Genomic DNA, 23421 nt, shown 5'->3' with positions numbered 1-23421 from the left:
ACGTTTCCTGGATAGGGGCTATCTTTTAAAAAATATTACTGAGGCTTTTGAAGCTGCTTTAAATACTGAGAGATAATCTGTGTTGCCCACTCGTGATGTTTTAAATTCTCAGTTAGTTACTCATAATGTAGCTGATGCTGGATTGGATTCCATGGGTGTTAGAAATAAGAGACCAAATAAAAGACAAAACAAATTTGAGAATGATTGTCCACTTTTTATTTCTCAGTTCAACAGACAAAGTAGGGAGATAAAATCTATAATCTCCAAACACTGGAATGTTCTATCCATGGATCCAGTCTTGCATAAGTATTTTACACCGGGTCCCAAATTTGTTTATCGTCGAGCGAGAACAGTGGGTTCTTATATTTTCCCCAGTGACATCACAGTTCCCAATACCAGCAACATTACTTTTACCACCAAAGGTTCTTTTAAATGTGGTACCTGTAGTGTGTGCAAACACATGACACCATCAACGACCTTTTTTGATACTTTTCCACATCCACATGTACGGGCTGACAATTTTGTTAAAAAATATTATATCAATGGTTTCATAAATTGTAATACCAAATTTGTTGTTTACCTGATTACATGTGGATGTGGGAAAAGATACGTGGGTAGGACCATCAGGACTCTCAAAATTAGAATTTTAGAGCATTTAAGATTAATTCGAATGAATGATATGAATCATCCAGTTTCCAAGCACTTTTCGGAGTGTAGACAAGGAGGTGTGGGCAACTTCTCATTTTTGGGCATTGAATTGGTTCGTAATAAAGTGAGGGGTGGTGACCATATCAATTTATTAAACCGAAGGGAGGCTTATTGGATTTTTATTCTTAGAACACGTTCTCCCTTCGGTTTGAACATTGAATGGCATTTGAGTAATTTTATTTGATTATTGTTCCTTACTTTAAATGTCATTATTTGCTCTGATTATATATATATATGTGTGCATGGGTTGCTTATTATTATATGTATGACATTATGTTTCTTATGTTCATGTTTTTTCCCTAATTTTTTCTTGTGATTATTATATTCATTTGATATATTATGAGTTATTCAATAATATGCCACTATATTTATTAGATATTTAGTTCTGCAGTATCCCGATTTTCTTATCAAGTTATCAATATTGTTTTTAATTATTTTTTCATTTTTTGGTGTTCGTGCTTTTTTATTTCCATTTTTGCTTCAGTTATTATTGTTTTCTTCTTTCCCTTTTTTTTGTCCCTTTTTTCCCCTTTTCTCTCTTCCCTTCATTTTTTCTTTCTTTTTAGTTTCCCTTTCTTTTCCTTTCCTTCTATTCTTAGGGCCAATTATTTGGATACCTTATTTCATTTCATCTTATTGCTGGTTTCATTTTTTTTCTCCTTTTGGGCCACCGTTATTTCAACATTGCTTATTATTGTGCCCTTAGTATATTCCCTGCCCCTCTTGCCTCAGCCTTCACTTCCGCCCTTCTGACTGCCCATTCGTTCGGGCGGTTCGCGCATGCGCAGTAGCACGCGCGGCCGTCATTGGGTGTTATCCTTGATAAAGAACACACCAGCGTTCGAAACGCGTTGGATTTTAGGGTTATGACAGAATAAAGTTTATATATTTTTTTGCATTGGGTCCTCTCTTTGCTCCTGTTGGATCGTGCGCTCCTTTCTATTTCCTGTATCTACAGTGCTGTGGACACAGCTGAGATACAGAAGTATCAAGTATTATGATAACAATATGATTACGCTTCAGGATCTGACTCTGTAACCCCACCCCAGCTCTTTCAGTAAGGACTTCCAGCCCCCCCGTGTTACTGGACATTAGGGAGGTCATGCAGAATCACGTCACACAGGTAATGAGGCATCACCTCCGGCAAACACTTAATCTCCCAGCTCACATAGCAACCTCTTCTCTCCCAGACATGTTTTCCAGGCTGCTCCCACTATTCAGCGAGATACTCTGACGTCAGCTCCCTGCACACTGTGGGGTGGGGGTCATACGGATTTAGGTAGCAGCGTATCAACAAGATTGCATTACCACAATACAGACCCCTCAGTTATTTAAACACTTTTAGTGCTGGAGGGGCCAGTAATGCATGTTATATCGCTCTGCATGTTATTATAGCACTCTGCAGACGTGTGTTATTACATCACTCCGGCCTTCCTGCCTCTCACCTGTCTTCCCTACGATCTATCCTAAACGCTGCTGCCAGAATCACTCTACTCTTTCCTAGATCTGTCTCAGCATCTCCCCTCATGAAATCCCTCTCCTGGCTTCCGATCAAATCCCGCATCTCACACTCCATTCTTTTCCTCACTTTTAAAGCTTTACACTCTTCTGCCCCTCCTTACATCTCAGCCCTAATTTCTCGTTATGCCCCATCCAGACTCTTGCGTTCTTCTCAATGATGTCTTCTTTCTACCCCCTTTGTATCTAAAGCCCTCTCCCGCCTTAAACCTTTTTCACTGACTGCCCCACACCTCTGGAATGCCCTTCCCCTCAGTACCCGACTAGCACCCTCTCTATCCACTTTTAAAACCCACCTTAAGACACACTTGCTTAAAGAAGCATATGAATAGTACTGTGGATATTCTGAACACATGATACATAAAGCTTGGCCCCCTGCAGACGCACTTACCAGCACTCCCTCCTACTGTCTCTGTACGTTCTCCCTACCTACCAATTAGACTAAGCTCCTCGGAGCAGGGACTCCTCTTCCTTAATGTTACTTTTATGTCTGAAGCACTTATTCCCATGATCTGTTATTTATATTATCTGTTATTTATTTGATTACCGCATGTATTACTACTGTGAAGCGCTATGTACATTAATGGCGCTATATAAATAAAGACATACAATACAATCACTCTCCATGTTATTATATCTCTCTATGTGTTATTATATCACTCTGCTTGTTATATATCTCTGCATGTTACTATGGCGCTCAGCGTGTTTTTATAGCACTCTGTTTGTTATTATATATCTCTGCATTTTATTATATTACTCGATTGTTATTATAGCTCTCTGTGTTACTATATGACTCAGCGTGCTATTATATCGCTCTGCATATTATTATATCTCACTGTGGGTTATTATATCTCACTGCGGGTTATTATATCGCTCTGCATGTTATTATACCAATCAGCAAGGTATTATATTGCTCTGTATGTTATTATATCACTCTGCGTGTTATATCTCTGCATGTTACTATGGCGCTCAGCGTGTTTTTATATCACTCTGTTTGTTATTATATATCTCTGCATTTTATTATATTACTCGATTGTTATTATAGCGCTCTGTGTTACTATATGACTCAGCGTGCTATTATATCGCTCTGCATATTATTATATCTCACTGTGGGTTATTATATCTCACTGCGGGTTATTATATCGCTCTGCATGTTATTATACCAATCAGCAAGGTATTATATTGCTCTGTATGTTATTATATCACTGCGTGTTATTATATCACTCTGCGTGTTATATCCATGTGTGAGTTATTATATCACTCTGCGTGGTATTATATTGCTCTAAAAAGGTGATTACCCTAACTCAAGCGCTAAACCTATTAAAGTGTAACATACATGTGAAAAAACAAACCAATTGTGATTGACAAGAGGCCAAAGCTGCCGTAGGCTTCCCACAATGCAAATAACCTCAATTTGCAAACAAGACTGTAAAGGTGAAATGAGGATACCTGGCGCTTAAAGAGTCACTGTGTCCATAGGAAACAATCCAATCTTTGAAAGATGTCTCAAAATCCAAAACTTGAAGTGGATAGCTGTAGTGTTTCTTTGCTGCTGCTATTCTTCAAAACACCTGAAATTGATAGAAGGGTACAACATTGCGCAGTACTACTGATGTTTGTTGTTAACCCCTTAATTCCAACTTCCCCAGTGTGGACTGAATACACTTACAGGAGTGTCTCTTTCAGGGTACAGTGGAGACAATCTGTGCTTTATTCCCTTTATGTTCTTATGTACCACGAATCCCCTGGGTACTTCCTTTCTCTTTTCGGATTTCGTGATTCCCAGAATCACCCGAACTCCACGAGCCCACAGATAAGGAGAGTGAACAATTGCAAAAACGGGGGGTCACAAATTTATTAAAAAACGGCTTAAACAAGCCTAACAAAACCGGCTGATTAGCCTGCACTAAAAACAAGTGAATGGTTACTCACATAGTAACCATTCACTTGTTTTTAGTGCAGGCTAATCAGCCGGTTTTGTTAGGCTTGTTTAAGCCGTTTTTTAATAAATTTGTAACCCCCCGTTTTTGCAGCAAAGAAACACTACAGCTATCCACTTCAAGTTTTGGATTTTGAGACATCTTTCAAAGATTGGATTGTTTCCTATGGACACAGTGACTCTTTAAGCGCCAGGTATCCTCATTTCACCTTCACATTATATTGCTCTGCATGTTAATATATGGCTCTGTGGGTAATTTTATCTATAACTCTACATCAGGCCTGCACAACACGCGGCCCGCCTGCACTCACTGTGCGGCCCGCGGCGGCTTTCTGCTCTCCCCCTCCGTTCCGAGTCCGCTCTCCCCTCTCCTGCGAGCCCGCTGTCACCCTCCCCCGAGAGCCCACTCTCCCCCTCGCAGGGTAGCAGCGCGCTCTAGCATTGAGGCACTTCCTGCCTGCTGCTTGCTAGAGCATGCGTGCAGTCCTGCCTGCTCTGCCGCCTCCTCCACCGCAAGGTAAGGGGGGGGGAGCGAGATGATGTGATTTGAAGTGCAGGGGGGGGGGCGATTTGAAGCGCAGGGGGGGCACTTGAAGTGCAGGGGCGTGGCCATTTGAAGTGCAGGGGGGGCGATTTGAAGTGCAGGGGGGGGGGCGATTTGAAGTGCAGGGGGGAGGGTGATTGGAGGTGGAGGGGGGGTGATTGGAGGTGCAGGGGGGGTGATTGGATGTGCGAGGGGATGTGATTGGAGGTGCAGGGAAGGGTCATTGGCGGTGTAGGGGGGTGATTGGAGGTGTAGGGGAGGTGATTGGAGGTCAGGGGGGTCATTGGAGGTGCAGGAGAGGGTGATTGGAGGTGCAAGGGGGGAGAATGATGTGAGGTGCAGAGGGGGGAGAATGATGTGATGTGCACGGGGGGAGAAGGATGTGAGGTGCAGGGGGGTGGGATGTGTGTGGTGTGCAGGGGGGTATTGTGTGTTTGATGTGGAGGGGAAGTATTATTTGTGTGGGTGAGGGGGAGAGATGGGGGTATGAGAGGTAGATGGGGAGTATCGCAAAGGTAGATAGTGAGGGGTTCTGGGGGAGATATGAGGATGATGATGAGGGGTGCTGGGGGATATATATGAGGATGATGATGATGAGAGGTGCTGGAGGAGAGATGATGATGATGATGATGATGATGATGATGATTTTACCCGTGCGGCCCAAATTTTTTTTCCTTGGAGCAGTTCGGCCCTTCTCGCTTTACGAGTTGTGCAGGCCTGCTCTACATGTTACTATATCACTCTGCATAGAATGTTATCACTCTGCATGTTATTGTATGGCTCTGTGTGTGATTTTGTCACTCTGCGTGTTATTAAATCAACCAGCGTATTATCATATCACTCTGCATGTAATTATATATCTCTCTGTGTTATTCTATCGCTCTGCGTGTTATTATATGTGTTATTAAATCGCTCATGTTATTATATATCTGTTTTATTTTACCACCCTGCATGGTACTATATCACTGTATTATTATATATCGCTCTGTGTGATATATTTCTGTTCAGGTTATTATATCGCATGTTGATGGCACCTCGTAAAGTAGCAAAACATGAAACATCCTATATGTTTTTTTAAATAAATGAGTTCTATAGTATTAGATAATACTGTTTGCATTTTTTTAACTCCTAATGCCATTTTTAATGATTTGTTTTGTTACTTTTAATTAGCATTTTCATATCGGGGAATCATAACAAAGACAGCACATCAAATTAAAATGTACAGGGTAAAAATAAATTACAGAAATGTAAATAATAATAATAGGGGGTGGGGGGCGGGTCCCAGAATTGGTACAAAGAATACATTCTATTTGTTGAGATTTATGCATCTATTGAACAAATACAGAATATCTCTGGCGAAAATATATGTGCGACACAGACCGGCTTGCAACTCCGTTCCTAATTACTGTCTCTCAGCACATAGTGAAAAATCCTTCATCCAGTTGTAACATGTTTCCCCCCACCAATCTCACATAGGGACTAGTGCTGAGGAGATAGGCGTATTACCAGGTGTGTGGGGCTATACCTGTAGGCTGCAGGAGTACTGAGTCGTCTGCTAGTTGGTAATGAGACAGGAACAGGACAGGCTTAGACAGATCTCTGGGTTCTTCTTACTGGCTGGTCTCAGCACCTCCAGCTGTGATGGAACTCATGGTATATGGGTGTCAGCCTCCATCACTGCACTCTTTACCCCTCCTGCCCAGGAACTGACACCAGGCAGAGGTATATTTGAACCAGATTTATTGTGGTGATTGCTGCAGCAGTTCTTCATGGCAGCATAGTTTCTCTGAGATCCCAGGACCTCTAGATGGTGCTACCCAGATAGGGTGGGGCTCTGATCTGGGTGGTCTCTAGGCCGTTTGGCCTAGAGTGGGCCTGTTTCCCCCAATGGGAAAGACTGACAGCCTCCCTCTCTCCTTGGGGACCAGGATCAGACTCTCTAACTTTTAGCTACTCCCCTTGTAAAACTCTGGAAGGGACGGGCTCACGGACTGTACCCACCTCCAAGGGGCTGTACACAGGCTATGAGTCACCACCTTCCTTCCTTCACTTTCAAGGGAAGCAGAAGGGGAGTCACTGGCCCATAGATTAACCCGCAACTGCCTAGAACTTAACAGGACGTATATAGCAGATATACTATGTGGGGAAAGATAGTATAACATGGTATGTCCCATGGTACCTATCTCCTGGGTGAAATTCCCAACGACCTCGCTTGGGTCCGAATTTGCTGCACCATCTGTTATCCTGAAACCTGCAGAATGACAAAATAGATACATCAGTATATTAATACACACCATCCTGTCATCCATTGATAACAATGAGGATAATTAGTTGAACATAACAAAAGGTATCACACTAATGGTAATACCGGGGGTCCGGCTTTTTTTTTTGTAACAATTTCTTTTATTGGTCATTTTTCCAAACAAATATTACAGACAGTGTTATCTTGAGCCCAAGATAGTTGTATTTCGTGACCAATGTCTTTTTCTTGTTTTCCACTGAAGGAAAAAGAAAGGGGTGAAAAAGAGAGGAAGAGGGGGGAGATGGGAAGAAGGAAGAGAAGGGAGAGATGTGGGGAACACTAACAGAAGGGGGGGTGGGAGAACTTAGGGGGGGAGGTAATGGTAGGGGGGGGGCAGGAGGGGCCTGCGGCCGAGTCTATGTCTACTGCTCAAGAGTGAGGCATGTTTTTTCGGTCTTAGGACGTCTTTAGTCTGGACTGCTCTAGTTCTGTCTCCCTAGCCAGGGTTCCCATGTATTCTGAAATTGGGGTATCTTTTTCTGGAGCATGGCCGTGAGCTTCTCCATTAACATTACTTCGTTGATTCTCCTGATCACCGTCATCCTTGAGGGGGGTTTGATATGCTTCCAGGCAGCTGCAATTGAGCACCTGGCTGCTGTTAATATGGCCGTGATGAGCCTGGACATCGGGGGGGGGACATCTTCCATAGGTTTGCCCAGCACCAGGGTCAGCGGGTCATCCGGGATAGCGAGTCCCGTTGTGTCCTCCACCATTGTCTGGATCATGTTCCAGTACTTCTGGATCTCTGGACATGACCACCAAATATGGGCCATATCCCCCTTTTGCCCACATCCCCGCCAGCAGAGGTCCAATGCGCCGGGGTAGATTTGGCTCAGTCTGACTGGAGTCAGGTACCACTGATATAAAATTTTATAGATGTTCTCTTTTGTTATTGTACATATTGACGGTTTTTTAGCGTGTTCCCAGATCTCCGCCCAGTCTTCCTGATCTATTTCAATATGGAGGTCCTCAGACCATTTTTGCATGTACCGGTGAGTAGGATCCCGGGATCCTAGCTCCAGGCCCTTGTAGATCTCGGATATCAGGCCTTTCTGGTATCTGTTTTTGATGCAAATAGATTCAAACCTGGTGAGGGGGGGGAATTTTGCAGCTGGGGACAGTGCTTGTAGGAAGTGGCGGACTTGTAGGTACTTGAATAGGTGGAGGTCATGTAATTGATATTTGAGTTTAAGCTCTTGATAAGTCAAGATCTCCTCTTTCTGCAGCAGATCAGCAACCAGCTTAATGTTGTGATCCTGAAATTGGTCGAATTGTCTTGGGGAGCACCCTGGCGGGAAGATGGGGTTCCCGAAGAGTGGTGTGAGCTGGGAAGGGGATGCTATCAGGCCATACTTCCCTTTGCTTTTGAGCCATATATTCCACGTGCATCTCATTGCTCCTAGATCCAATTTCTGAGAGCCAGTCCTGCTGCTGTTAGGGGTCCACATTACCACCTGAAGGGGACTGTGGCGCGCGTAGTAAGTTTCTATTTCCAGCCAGGAAGCTAAGGCCGGGTCACTATTCCACACCACCGCCTGCCTCAGCTGTGTCGCTTGGTAATACTTGACTATATCAGGGACCCCCAAACCTCCTCTCCCCTTTGACGCGAGCAAGATTGATCTGGGGACTCTGGGTTTTTTATCATTCCATATAAATTGGAACATTTGGGATTGGAGATTTTTTAATACTGCTTGTGGAATTAAGATTGGGAGGGTTTGGAAGTGGTAGAGTAGCCTGGGCAGGATATTCATTTTTATAGACTCTATCCTTCCAAACCATGATATTTGGTGCTTTCTCCAGGCTTCTAGGTCTTTCCTGATTTGGTCAAATAAGGGGGGGTAATTATGTTGGTAGAGTTTGTTATAGGAGTTGGAGATTTTGACTCCTAAGTATTTTATGTAACTAGTGCTCCATTTATATTTATAGTTAGCTTGAATAAGCTTCCATATTTGGTCGGGCAGGGATAGGTTTAGAGCCTCCGACTTGTTCATATTGACTTTATAGTCTGAAACTACTCCAAATTGGGTTAGGACTCTTTGGAGGTTGGGGAGAGAGTTATGGGGGTCCGTGAGCGTCAAGATCACGTCATCCGCAAATAGGGAGATTTTGTGCTCCCTTTCCGCGATTAGTACGCCCCTTATGCTTTTTTCGCTCCTGATTGTGGCTGCGAGGGGTTCTATAGTTAGGGCAAATAATAGGGGGGAGAGTGGACAACCTTGCCTGGTCCCGTTCCTAATTTGTATTGGATTTGAGAGGCCCCCTGGCATTTTTATGTGGGCTGTGGGGTTGTGATAAAGGGCTCTCACTCCCTCTAGGTATGGGCCACAGAAGCCGAACCTCTTCATAGTTTGATCTAGGAAAGTCCATTTGATTCTGTCGAATGCCTTTTCGGCATCTAGACTTAGAATCATTGCTTTTGAACCTGTGAGATGCACGTGGTCGATTATATCAATAATTTTGCGGGTATTGTCGGAGGCCTGTCTTCCGGACACAAAACCCACTTGATCTACATTTATAAGTCTAGGGAGAATAGGGTTTAACCTGTTTGCTAAGATCTTGCTGTAAATTTTGAGATCTGTGTTTAATAGGGAAATGGGTCTGTAGTTTCCACAGACGAGTGGATCTCTGCCCTCCTTGTGTATTATGGCGAGGTTTGCCGCTGTGATGGTAGCTGGGATTGGTTCACCTTGTAAGAAGGAATTAAACATGTTGAGGAGGTGGGGCGTTAGGGTAGATCTAAACATTTTGTAATAGGAGTTGGAGAACCCATCTGGTCCAGGGGCCTTGGATGGCTTGAGTGAGCTTATAGCTAGACTTAGCTCCTCCTGTGTTATTTCTCCGTTGAGTGTTTCTAATTCCTCCCGAGTTAATGTTGGGAGGGAGCACTGCTCTAAGTAGCCAACAATTGTTTCAAGGCTCACTGGGTCTCGGCCTGGGGGGTGGAGGTTATATAAATCGGAGTAGTAATCCGCAAATTCCTGCGCTATTTCTTTTTTGGCGAATGTAACCTGTCCCTTTCTTGTCTTAATTCGAGTTATTTGGGATTTGACCCTAGTTCCTCTTAGTTTGGCGGCCAGCAATCTATCTGCTTTGTTGCCCTTATCAAAATACTTTTGTCTAGTCCATCTAAGGGCCTTTTCAACGTCTTCTAATTGGGACTGTTTGAGGGCCGCCCTAGCTAGGTTTAAGTTTTTAAGTACCTTTTTTGATGTTGTGGCTTTGTGCTGTTGTTCCAGTTGCGCGATTTTTTCTGTCAGATCTTTCTGGTGTTTAGATTTGGTCCTTTTCTTGTATGTGGCTATTGAGATTAAATCTCCTCTTATTGTGGCTTTATGAGCCTCCCAGAGCATGGCTGGGGTGGAGACAGACCCTATGTTTTGCTGGAAATATAGTGATAGTTTCTCACGTATAGTTGCCTCTGTGTCTGGGCAGTTGAGCATGGAATCGTTTAGCTTCCATTTATATTGCGTGTTTTTGACGAAGGGGAGGGTTAGAGTTAGATCTATGGGTGCGTGGTCCGACCAGGTGATTGATCCTATGCTTGACTGAGCGGAGGCCTGGAAAACGTTTCTTGTACCCAGAAAATAGTCGATCCTCGAGTAGGACTGATGAGGGGAAGAGAAGAAGGTATAGTCCCTCTGACCCAGGTGCTGGGCCCTCCAGATGTCAACCAGCGTGAATTCCTCCATGATGTCCCTAAATTCTTTAGCTTTCTTTTGTGACTGCGAGATGTACCTAGCTTGGGGGGGCGGTTGGGCATTGCTAGGGGGGGTTGATTTATCTTGCATATGGGAGGCTACCATATTGAAGCCCCCTCCTATGATGAGTGACCCCAAGGATTGTTGTTCTAGGGATTCCAGGAGTTTTCTAATGAAGGGGACTTGATTGTCATTGGGGGCATAGATATTCACCAGTGTGATTGGTGTGCCCGCAAGCGTACCCTGGACTATTAGGAATCGGCCATCCGGGTCTGACTGGGTCTTTGTGAGGGCAAATGGTGTCCCTCCTCTCATGAGGATGGCTACTCCTCGCTTTTTACTCGGGGACGAGGCAAAGTATGCCTGTGGGAACATGCTTTTAAAAGTGTTGGGGGGAGTTGGGGAGTTAAAATGGGTCTCCTGAATAAGGATAATGTCTCCTTTGGATTTTTTCAGGTCTTTCAGGACTAGTTTCCTTTTCTTCGGGGAGTTAAGCCCCTTGGCATTTATTGAGATCAATTTAATGGAAGACATTTTTGTTATTTGGTTTCCTTCGAGGCCCTAGGCTCCGAAGCTCTTGGGATTCCCATGTCGAGATTTTCTTGGGCCTCTGTACTCTTAGGCCTGATCTGTCGTGCATAAGGCGGCTTGTTAAGCCTCATACTATGGAGAGAGTGGTGAGACACATAGGGGACGTCAAAGGAAGCTGGGGGGGGGGGAGGGATTGGGGGAAAGACCTGGCGGGACAGGGTCGCCAGGGAGAAATAGGGTGGAAAAAGGGCCTGGATAGGACCTATTAGTTTACTGCCGGTTAAGTTGACCGGCCTGTGGGCAAAAGGCCCAATGGGAGAAATCCGCTGACCTCTGAACCGAGGGAACGGACAAGCCCGGGGTGCAGACTCTCCAAAACTATTTACATCTTACCCTATCAGGGAGGGTTGGCGGGGGAGGGGGAGTGGGTGGAGCGAGGGAGGAGGGGAATGTGGGGGGGGGGAGAGGAGGGGGGGGGCAGGGGGAGGGGGGGTGGAGGAAGGGGGGGGGTGGAGGGGGGGGAGGGGGTGGGAGGAGGGGGAGGGGAGGAGGGAGGAGGGGGGAGGAGAGGGGAGTGGGGGGGGAGCGGGGAGTAGGGGGGGAGGGAGGGGGGAGAGGGGGGAGGGGAGTAGGGGGGGGAGGGGGAGGGGAGTGGGGGAGGGGAGTGGGGGAGGGGGAGCGGGGAATAGGGGGAGAAGGGGGGAGAGGGGAGGAGAGGGGACGGGGAATAGGGGAGGGGAGTGGGGAATAGGGGGGGGGAGGGAGGGGGGGGGAGGGGAGCGAGGAGTAGGGAGGGGGGGAGGGGAGTAGGGGGGGAGGGAGGGGGGGAGGGGAGTAGGGGGGGAGGAGGGGGGGAGGGGAGTAGGGGGGGAGGAGGGGAGTAGGGGGGGAGGGGAGTGGGGGTGGGGAGGAGAGGGGGGTTGGGGGGGAGCGGGGGAATTGGGGGGGGCAGGGGGGGGGGCAAGGGGAGCATATCTCTCAGTTGTTTTCACCCAGAGCCATCATTCAATACCAACATTTTTAACGAACATTGCAACAGTAAAACATAGGAGTTTTTTTGTTACTCCTTATACCTTAGGATTGGGTTACTACGTTTTCTCTTAGCTTTTAATTAACATGTTATGCTATGGCGATTTTAATGAATAGCAAGAGAAGGGGGGACGGGGGGAAGGGGGGTCCCGTAGCAGGGGGGGGGGGAGAGGGGTAGGGGAGAGGGACGAGGAAAAGGGGCGGGAGGCAGGGGGAGGGAGCGGGGGGGGGAGACGGGTGGTCAAGGGGAACATATCACTTAGTTATTCTCTTTTAGTGGCGACATACAATATCAACACTTTCAATAAACCTTGCAACATTGTGACATAAAAGTTTAGTTACTCTTTAAACCTTGGGGTTAGGTTAGGGGAGGGGGGTGGATTAGGTCAGGGGAGGGGGGGGGGGCGCGGGTGGGCAAGGGAAGCATGTCTCTCAGTTGTTTTCATACAGAACGAACACTCAATATCCACATTTTTTAAACAAACATTGCAACAGTTTAACATAGGAGTTTTTAGTTACTCCTTATACCTTGAGATTGGATTACTACGTTTCCTCCAACCTTGTGATTCACATGTTACGCTATGGTGATTTTAATGTATATCTAGAAAAGGGGGGAAAGGAATAGGGGGAGGGTAATGGTAGGTTCATAGAGGAGAGGTGGTGAGGGGGGGGGAGTGGTAGTGAGGGGGGGGGACGACGACGAGGGATCCCGGGTATCGGGCCGCTTATTACGATAGCCATGGCTGCTTGTTCAACGGTTCCGGGGGGGGGGGTTATTCCCGCTCTTGGGGGGTATTCGTTCAGGTGGGAGGTAGGGGTGGTGTGGGACGGACGGGGTGTATTATCAGGGTCCTGGGTCGTACCTCTGCCTCTGCTCCCCTCATGTTGGGGGCAGGACTCCCTCCCAGAGGGGGGAGCGGGTCCGGGGAGAAAAGTACTTACAGTTAGGCGACTTGACTGGGCTTCAGAAGATCTCGTCTCTCCTCCCCCCACCCCGCCCCCCCCCAGCGCCCGAGCCCCTCAGCTTCGGGGAACCCAGCTGCCTTGATTTAAACAGCAACCAACAGAAAAAAAAAACTTGAAGAACTGCAGCAACCATTCAAGCCGCTTTAGAACTGGTGGGCTGACGCCGGTGACCCACGGGCTTCCGTAGGCGTCTTCCTCCACGAGCGGCGCCCATTCCTCTGTCAGCTTGGTGAGGTGCCGCTGCCCGCATCATCGTTGACTGGCCTCCGCTGGGTGTTTGGCTACACTGGCAACGATTGGGGCTGAGTCGTGTGCGGCTTCAATCTCCTCACCGTCTGAGCTTCCTCGCGCTGGTCGGGGCTTCTCTCTGTCCTGGTTCGGTGTTAGCGTCTCCCTCCTCCTCGTGCTGGGCTGAGGCGTGGCGCTGATCCGTTATCCAGGCAGCTGGCGGTGTCAGACCCAGGGCACGGACATACTGGGGCATGTCTTCCGGGGATCTTATGGTAAGATATTTACCTTTGTTGCTCGCTGTTAGCTTAAAGGGAAACCCCCATCGGTACCTAATCTCCTTCTCCCTCAGGAAGGCCGTCAGGGGCTTCATCTCTTTTCTTCTTAGCACCGTTATTCTGGACAAGTCGGAGAAGATTTGGATTTGTTCATTTTGGAAGGTAAGTTCCTCTTTCCCTCTGCTTGCCATTAGTATTTTTTCTTTCGTAGTATAACTGTGCAGGCGCACAATTACATCCCGCCGCCTATTCGGGTCTTCCGATCTGGGCCCTAGGGCCCTGTGGGCTCTGTCTATTTCCTGGTCACAGTTCTCAAGGGAGTCACATATTGACCCAAAGAGGTCCAGTAGGTAAGGGCGGAGGAGGCCAGGGAGAACCGTTTCGGGAACGTTGCGAATGCGGAGGTTTTGCCTCCTGTCCCTGTTCTCCTGGTCTTCCTGCGCTTCCCTGATTAGGCCGATTTCTTCCCGGAGTAGAAAGATCTCTCTCTCCGCTGCTGACTGACGCCGCTGGTACTTCTCCATTTCGCCCTCCAGCGCTGCCGTTTTGTCGGTTAGGCCATTTATTTGCTGGGTCAGGTCGTGGACGGCCGTTTTAATCTCCGCCTGGAGGGAGGCATGTAGCTTCGTATGTTGTAGCGCCATCAACTCCTCCATGAACGCTCTGGTGATCGGCTGTTCTTGTGCCGAGGCCTCTCTGGGCCGGGCCTCTTTGCTCTGTGGAGCGTGGTCTCCGCGTGCGCCTCCGCCATCTTGGATCCCTGGCTGTGTTTCAGGGCTTTCTGCTGCGGGGAGAATATCTTCGCGATCGCCTGTGTTGCCGGCTTCTTCGTTTGCCTGGACATGCTAGCGGTCGTGCCCCTCTCAGGGGAGTACAATTTGAGGTGGATTTTTAAGTGTAAGGGTGCTAAAGTTAACGATTATGCGGGAGAGTCTGCTGAGCTCCCAAACTAGCCGTCCATGTCAGCCGACGTCACCGGAAGTCCAGTGGGGGGGTCCGGCTTTTTAACAGGCTACCCACCATCATCCTCTACCTATATGGAGTAGACCTTGGTTACACCAGCTTCCTGGCGGACCTCTACCCTGTCTATATAAATACAGGTTCCTATCACCCACTCTCCCATGATGGAACATATACGAGACTCGGTGATAAACTCTTTGTAATTCATTTTGCGCTGCAGGTATTCGGTTACAGCTAACCTTAGCCCCTCATGGCGACGGTTCTCTGTATCCTGCATTATGGGCTCTAGAACATATAGGAAGTGGTACCCGTGAGACTGCCGGAACCTAGCTCTTAAAGCCCGGTCAGCTCTGCTTAATCTAAGTATCTTTCGACCAGCTCCTGGCCGGGTAGTACCCCAAAACTCTGGATGTTGTGGGTTGATTTTCCGTTTAAGACGTTCAGAACCCTTAGGGATGCGTACCCCCAATTTGATCTCGCTCTCTCTCCTACAGAGCTTCAGCTGACTCCTCCCTAGTGAAGGCACCTTCCTCCCACCAATGGTCTACTATAGGGCCACTCCGTAGAATGAACCTTGTGTACTTTAACTCAGAGGCTTACCCCTGTGACAGAGGGTACCACCAGTTACATTGATCAGATGATAGGGGTTCAGACCCAGCACTGTCAGATCTGGCATGCACAGGTGACAAAGCATTAGATGAGCTAGACACTGAAGACATTAAAGACATTCTGACTGCGACCCTGAGGACCTCCTAAATGACTGAAAGGATCCTTTACTCCCCAGTCTCTTTACACATCTAGCCACTGGCATATCTCCTTTTGACTCAGAACTTTCACTTAGCCATCTCCCAGTATCTATATCCTCAGGAAACGTTGTCAGCATAAATTCCCGAACTGTGAAATCTTTATATCTTACCCTCTGTGAGCTACACGTGATTGCAGTGGCAGGGGCAGAGTGGCCTTGATAAAGTCTTAATGTCCAGCACTGGGGTAGTGACAGGTGGAGCGTTGGGCGCTAGGGCTGGTGACTGGGGCTTTAACACTGCCATCAACTGGGGCACAGAAAGGGGCTTAATTTTAGATGCTGCCACTCGGTGTCCCCTTCCCAGTCCTGCAGGGGGTGGCACTGGGGCAGGAACGCTCAGTTTTGTAGTGATGTAGCTGGCCTTCGCCGGACTGGCGACATCTGCTGGAGACAGGCCCACACTCACCGCTTCAGAGCCCAACGGTGGTGCGGCGGATCCGCGGACGCCATCTTAGTGACTTCGTGGCCAAGCGACAGTCTCACAAGACCACCAGCACAACACATGCCCGGCGCCATTGATGACGTCACTTCCGGTAAGACCGGAAGTTCGTCACCCAGCTGCGCACCGGACGAGGCCGCATCCGGTGCCTCAGGCGACTAGGAGCAGCTGAAAGGTAAGAGCTGGACGGCACACCAACATCAAGGTAGGGGACGTCCATCGTTCCTCCGCAGCCGGTAGGCAGATAGCTCCGACGTCATCTGGGAAGGTGGATCTCGCCGTACACTCCGCAGCCCCCCTGGACGGACGCCTCTGGACCAAAACTCGTCTGGGATGAGCAGATAAGCGGCAATTTCTCCTCAACAGGTCCCGCAGAGTATAGGTCTTCATCTAGGGCAGGCATGCACAACTCGTAAAGTGAGAAGGGCCGAACTGCTCCTGGAAACAAAAATGTGGACCGCACGGGTAAAATCATCATCATCTCCTCCAGCACCTGTCATCATCATCATCCTCATATCTCCCCGCAGAACCCCTCACTATCAACCTTTACGATACTCCCCATCTATCTCTCATACCCCCATCTCTCCCCCTCACCCACACAATACTCCCCCTCCACATCAAACACACAATACTCCCCCTCCACATCAAACACACAATACCCCCCATCCACATCAAACACACAATACCCCCCTCTACATCAAACACACAATCCCCCCCTCTACATCAAACACATCCCTCCCTGCCCCTCCCATCACTCTACCCCCCTGCACCTCCCATCACTCTCCCCGCCTGCACCTCACATCACTCTCCCCGCCTGCACCTCACATCACTCTCCCCGCCTGCACCTCACATCACTCTCCCCCCCTGCACCTCACAAGTAAAACAGAGTCGAGCCGCACGGGTAAAACAGCATTTATTTTTCTAAATATAACATTTATTTCCAATGTTTACTTGAAACAAAATTACATTTAAAATACTTTAATTCAAATTAACTAATTTCCTAATCATCCATGTCAGCAGTCCCCACCAAGTCAGCATCCCCCCCCTCAAGTCAGCAGCCCGCCCCCTATGTCATTTCAGCAGCCCCCCCAGCCCATTTCATTTCAGCAGCCCCCCAGCCCATTTCAAGTCAGCACCCTCCCCCCCCCAAGTCAGCATTCCATGTCAGCATCCCCCCCAAGTCACCAGCCCACCATGTTATTTCAGCAGCCCCCCCAGCCCATTCCATGTCAGCAGCCCCCCCAAGCCAGCATCCCATGTCAGCAGCCCCCCCCCCCCCAAGTCAGCATCTCCCCCAAGTCAGCAGCCCTCGCAGCCCATTTCATTTTGGCAGCCCCCCGCATGAATGAACCCCCCCAATGCCTACCTGATGATGTGATGGCGGCGGCAAGAGAGGTGGCGTCGGCGGCAACAGAAGCGTGGGGAAGCGCGCTCTAGCAGTAGACCCGGAAGTTCCGGGTCGCGCTTCACTGCTGGAGCGCGTCCCCCTGCTGGAGCAGGCTGAGTGGGAAGGGGGGTTAGGGGGATTAGAAGAGAGCGCGCATTCAAACAGATTGCTGAAGCGCTCTCCTAAGCTGGAGCGCGCTCTTCCTTTCCCTACCAGGGAAGAGGGGTGAAGGGGGGGTTGAAGGGATCCGTCGTGGGCCGCAGAGGGTGCCCCGGCGGGCTGCATGTTGTGCAGGCCTGATCTAGGGGGATACCTCCACCAGGACGCGATGACGGGGCGAGCCAATCGCCCTGGCGACCATACTTATGGAGCCACCATGCTCCGCGGTCACCTGGGGACTCACACCTGACAACCCTGGGGCAGTTAACTCACAAGAGTCGGCATCGGAAGGTACTGGATCCAGGCTTGGGACCGACGGTACCATTGTAGTAGGCCGGAATGGCCGTTGTAGAGCACGCGGGCCCACAGTAGGGTCCGCAGCTGAGGTAGTCTTTGTACTAGAGAGAGGTACCAGACCACTGGAGCCTCAGGTTACATTGATAAGGGCGCACGGGCCCGCAGCATCCGTGACAGCTGAAAACAGGAATGAGACCACTCCCGTCGGGGTAATGGCTCGGGAGACAGGTACACATACCTCCGCAGGCACTGGGCTGGCAGGCCGCAGATAGTAGGTGCCACAGTTCTGACACCGCGCTTCTAGGCCGACAGGGCCACCAGGCAAGCGACAGTGGGCACAAATGCATCTTAGGTTTATGCTTCCTCCGACCCTCATCTTCAGGCAGCTGGATGGGAGGGAATAGTTGGATACTTCTAGGTCATTAGTATTGTTAGAGGCAGCCATATTGCAGTAAAGCCTCACTAGCATATAACAGCTGTTCTCTCTTGCTTAGCTCACAGAAGAATGAGCCTGCAGAGGCAGAGATAACTCCTCCTTGCTCTAACTTCTCTAGGATTGGCTGAGTACTTTCGGTTAGCTCCTCCCCTGGGTAGATCTAGAAGCAGAGGTGGACCAGAATATGACCTGACTCCAGCCTAGCCAGTCACAGTGAGGGGCGGTGCAAGTCAGTTGGCACCAAAATGACGCACTAATTTGGCAAACTTTTGCAAATCTGGAACTTGCAAACCATGCGGTCTACATGCGTTGGCGGGAGCACCATTTTGAGTATCTTAAGTGCACACCAGCACGCAGTGGCAGCCATTTTAGCTCGCACATAAGGTGCACAGGACCCCTGTGGTATAATACAGGACCTGTCCCTTTTTACAGTGGAAATTGGGGTACACACTCCCAGAACACACAGCCCTGCTGGGAGCTCCCAATATAGGACATGAAAACATGGGTGAAGGGTAACCACGCTCCCCGATGCTTTGTGCCACCAGGGTACGTCCTAACCCCATTGATAAGTAAAGGTTCAGGGATCCCTCTACTCTCCACACAAGGCCCAGTGAGGAGTCCCCCTTTCCCGCACAATCTATGTGCTAGGTACCCAGGGCTTCCCAATACATAATGGGGCTTACCCCTGGCCCTCTTACCCAGAAGCGAACTATGGGTGCCCAAGGGTCCCTGGAAACATCCCATCAGAGGCCCTGGCCCCTTTTTACAATTGCTGCTGCTTTGCTGCTTCTGAAAGCCTGTCCTGCTTACTGCTATCTCAGCAGTGCCTCCAAATGTAACACGTCTCCCTCCCCCCCCCCCCCCCAACACACCAAATCTCACATAGGGACTAGTGCTGGGAGATTGGCATATTACCAGGTGTGTGGTGCTATACCTGTAGGCTGCAGGAGTACTGAGTCGTCTGCTAGTTGGTAATGAGACAGGAACAGGACCGGCTTAGTCAGATCTCTGGGTTCTTCTTACTGTTTGGTCTCAGCACCTGCAGCTGTGATGGAACCCAAGGTGTGTGGGTGTCAGCCTCCATCACTGCACTCCTTACCTCTCCTGCCCAGGAACTGAAACCAGGCATAGGTATATTTGCGTACGCAGACCGTAGGCCGCGCATGCGCAGAACGGCGAAAATGCCGGTTTGCGCATGCAGAGAACTGAAAATCGCCGGATCGGTTTTCCGGCGATTTTCACTATACGGCGGGCCCCTAGAACGGAACCCGCCGTATACCTGGGGCGAGAGAGAGAGAGAGCGAGAGAGCGCGAGAGAGAGATTGGAGTAGCGCCTTAGTATACCTGATTTGGATATTGATTAGCTGTGTCCGACAGATTTAGATATCAAGGCTATCTGACCAACTGATCCGCAATCCCTCAATGTCCAGGTAGCCTTATTCCCGCAATGTTATACATTGGAGGGAGGTGTTCCCTACCTGTCTTCTGGGTTAGGGGGGGGATTCCGATGTCTTCCGTGTGAAGCTTGAGTCAGATCTGGAAGAAAGCAGTACAGTATAGGTTATTTCAGTGTAGTTTAGGGCAGTTAAGATATATAGGGTAAATAAGAGATCCAGATTCAGAGAGAGTGTGGGTGACAGAGAGAGAGAGAGACAGAGAGAGTGTGGGGGAGAGAGTGTGTGGGGGAGAGAGTGTGTGGGAGAGAGAGAGAGAGACAGAGAGAGAGTGTGGGAGAGAAAGAGAGAGTGAGAGTGTGGGAGAGAGAGAGAGCGCGAGAGAGAGATTGGAGCAGCGCCTTAGTATACCTGATTTGGATATTGATTAGCTGTGTCCGACAGATTTAGATATCAAGGCTATCTGACCAATGAATCCTTTATAAAGCAACTAACCTACAATAAATTGTAAACTGGACTATATGACATAATAAATTTATAATAAATCACATCAAAAACTATTAATAAAGAAAATAATACATAAATGAAAAATAATAATATAGTGTGTATAAAAACCAGATAACAACTTAAAGTCCACAAATGTACTTAGTCCACTGGAGACTTGCAACCCGAATGTAAGGATCACCAAATCCCAAAGATATCTGCAAAAAAACAAAACAAAAACAGGCGCACTCCTAGTGTAATAAAGTATTAAAAGTTTTATAGGACTGTAAAATATAAAAAACGCACTCACAAACAGAGTAAAATTTAAAGCATGTGTAACACCTTTTCCCACCCCCAATCGCAGATAGGGACCATGTGGGGAAATCTACACTTGTGTTACCGGGTGTGGTGCGTTAACTGATAGGATCACAGAAGGCCTGAACCTCAGCCACTGGGAACCTGGGATTACCTGATCATTCGTACACAGCGCCTCCACCCGTAAGGGTTCCAACCTGAGTGGGATGGTCCTCTTACAGGAACCACAATAATAAGGCACGCACACAGTGTATGCTAACACCTGTTTTACTATTGCTACTAATAACCTTGGTACCCTGTACCACACAGCAGGATGCATATAACCAAACACATGGAAGTGCACCGGGTGCACACATCACCATAGATATTCCCTCCTCCAAAGTACTTGGGTGCTGGACACCAATTCCCTGATGTCCCTTTATGTCCACACCCAATCAATGTGTTGGAGATAGCGCTATCCCTTGACATGTTGGTGCACTACTATAGATACCTGCCCGGGCTCCTGCCACGGGTGCCGCAATACAACTGGATTGGATCTGCCTGATCCGACGCGACGTCCTCCTACGCGTGGGGTGAATTCCAGCGTGGATAATATCACCATGCACCGCACCGTCTCCACCTTGAGTGGATCAGTATGCTGCCGGCAGGCCGCAGTCACTTCTTGGCGTGGCCTCCGTGAAGATAGTCTCTATAAATAGAGGGGTCTGAGCCCAGACCCAGGAATCAGACTGCGTGCCACTGAGTGCTTCCTTAACTTAACCCAAACAGCTAAAGGGGCAGAACCACTCACATAGGGCCTGTCCCTGAAGCAACCACAAACTGGGGCAATGGTAACAATTATCTGGGGCCGATGGGGGTAACTGGCCTAGTGCAAGGGGCTACTGTTCCCTTGCACCCTCACTCACCCAGCTCACTGCTCCAACTCTCTCACTGCCAGCCCGCGAAATGTATCTATCTGCTCTTGCCGAGAATCCTTGCCCTCATTGGCTGTTCTGGAGCACCTGGTGTTGTTGTCCCTAAGCCTCATGGGAATTGTAGTGCCGTGGAGGCTACTATTGTATATGGGCCGCGTGCGCGATCCCACTGCGCATGAGCGACTCTCTAATGGCCGCCGCCACTCCCGCACTCATCTGCGCATGCGCGACCACTGCGCATGCGCGTGCATATACAATGGCGGCCCCCGCTAGCCGGGTGCGCCGCAGAGCCTCCCAAGCCTCGGAGCGCTCTCTGCTTCGGCCCCCACCCTTGCGAACAACCGTCGGGTCCGTCGCTGGCTCCGGCGGCACCCGCGACCGCACTGAAGGCAAGGAGGGGGGCTCTGGGAGCCCAAGGGGACCAAGGCTACACATGTATGAGATATACTCAATCGCCAGAGAGCTGCAGGGGGTCCACGCCAAAACGTCCTGTTGGTGCCACCTCTGATGTGTCCGTTGATATAGCAGGATGTATTGGTGCTTCAGGAACCGGATGATGTCAGACTCGGTGTCTCGGTCAGAGACTCCCCCCGGCTACACCTCCTTCAGCTACCACTGCTCACCAGCAGACAACCGCATTACCGGAATGACGGCAGTCCCATGCAAATTTGCAATAACCTCAGAATGAGCTCTCCTTTCGTGTAGAATAAAATCAGCTACAAACTCGCCACTTTGGGAAACGCCCTACGCGTTTCGTCACTGAAGACTTCGTCAGGCTTAGGAGTATATCTCATACACGCTTTAAATTTTACTCTGTTTGCGAGTGAGTTTTTTATATTTTACAGTCCTATAAAACTTTTTATACTTTATTACACTAGGAGTGCGCCTGTTTATCTTTTGTTTTTTTTGCAGAGATATATTTATATACAGTGTTCGACAAAATCACCCAAAAATCTACTCGCCCAACCAAACAATCTACTCGCCACCTAGTCCCGACCCCAACCCCGCTTTAAAATAAAATATATAAATAAAATAAATTTAATAAATTCCTAGTCAGAACAACATTCGTTTTTGACATAAATGTATTTATTGTATTACATTATACTACAATTAGTCCTTGTTACACGTGTGTGTGAGTGTGAGTGTGTGTGTGTGTGTGTGTGTGTGTGTGTAAATGTTGGATCTAGAAATAAAAGCCAGGTGTGAATGACTAGTTTCCTGAACCCCTTAACCAGTGTCTGGACGTCCCCGCTTTACAATATCTAAAGCAGCAATCCCGTCTGGGATCTTACCTGATCCGCAGTCCCTCAATGTCCAGGTAGCCTTATTCCCGCAATGTTATACATTGGAGGGGAGGTGTTCCCTACCTGTCTTCTGGGTTAGGGGGGGGTTCCGATGTCTTCCGTGTGAAGCTTGAGTCAGATCTGGAAGAAAGCAGTACAGTATAGGTTATTTCAGTGTAGTATAGGGCAGTTAAGATATATAGGGTAAATAAGAGATCCAGATTCAGAGAGAGTGTGGGTGACAGAGAGAGAGAGAGACAGAGAGAGTGTGGGGGAGAGAGTGTGTGGGAGAGAGAGAGAGAGACAGAGAGAGAGTGTGGGAGAGAAAGAGAGAGTGAGAGTGTGGGAGAGAGAGAGAGCGCGAGAGAGAGATTGGAGCAGCTCCTTAGTATACCTGATTTGGATATTGATTAGCTGTGTCCGACAGATTTAGATATCAAGGCTATCTGACCAATGAATCCTTTATAAAGCAACTAACCTACAATAAATTGTAAACTGGACTATATGACATAATAAATTTATAATAAATCACATCAAAAACTATTAATAAAGAAAATAATACATAAATGAAAAATAATAATATAGTGTGTATAAAAACCAGATAACAACTTAAAGTCCACAAATGTACTTAGTCCACTGGAGACTTGCAGCCCGAATGTAAGGATCACCAAATCCAAAGATATCTGCAAAAAAACAAAAGAAAAACAGGTGCACTCCTAGTGTAATAAAGTATTAAAAGTTTTATAGGACTGTAAAATATAAAAAACGCACTCACAAACAGAGTAAAATTTAAAGCATGTGTAACACC

General features: G+C 48.4%; 1 protein-coding gene across 2 annotated transcripts in view; it reads right to left on the bottom strand.

The window, feature by feature from the left end:
- GCK (glucokinase) overlaps window positions 1-22172 on the bottom strand; it is a 94282-nt gene extending 72110 nt beyond the window's left edge. Inside the window, exons 1-3 of one of the 2 annotated variants that reach the window (XM_075601724.1) lie at window positions 19703-22172; window positions 6235-6960; window positions 3676-4023 (exon numbers count right to left, since the gene is read on the bottom strand). The gene's annotated coding sequence lies outside the window, so the exon portion shown is untranslated. Of the gene's footprint in view, window positions 1-3675; window positions 4024-6234; window positions 7222-19702 lie in introns of those variants that run through there. The other variant, XM_075601725.1, reaches the window with a different exon arrangement.
- Between the last annotated feature and the right edge of the window lie 1249 nt (window positions 22173-23421).

Source organism: Ascaphus truei, chromosome 5 (genome assembly GCF_040206685.1).
Source record: "Ascaphus truei isolate aAscTru1 chromosome 5, aAscTru1.hap1, whole genome shotgun sequence".
NCBI classification, from domain to species: Eukaryota; Metazoa; Chordata; class Amphibia; order Anura; family Ascaphidae; genus Ascaphus; species Ascaphus truei.
The sequence above is the reverse complement of the archived record's forward strand: the minus strand, read 5'-3'. Positions and strand labels throughout refer to the sequence as shown.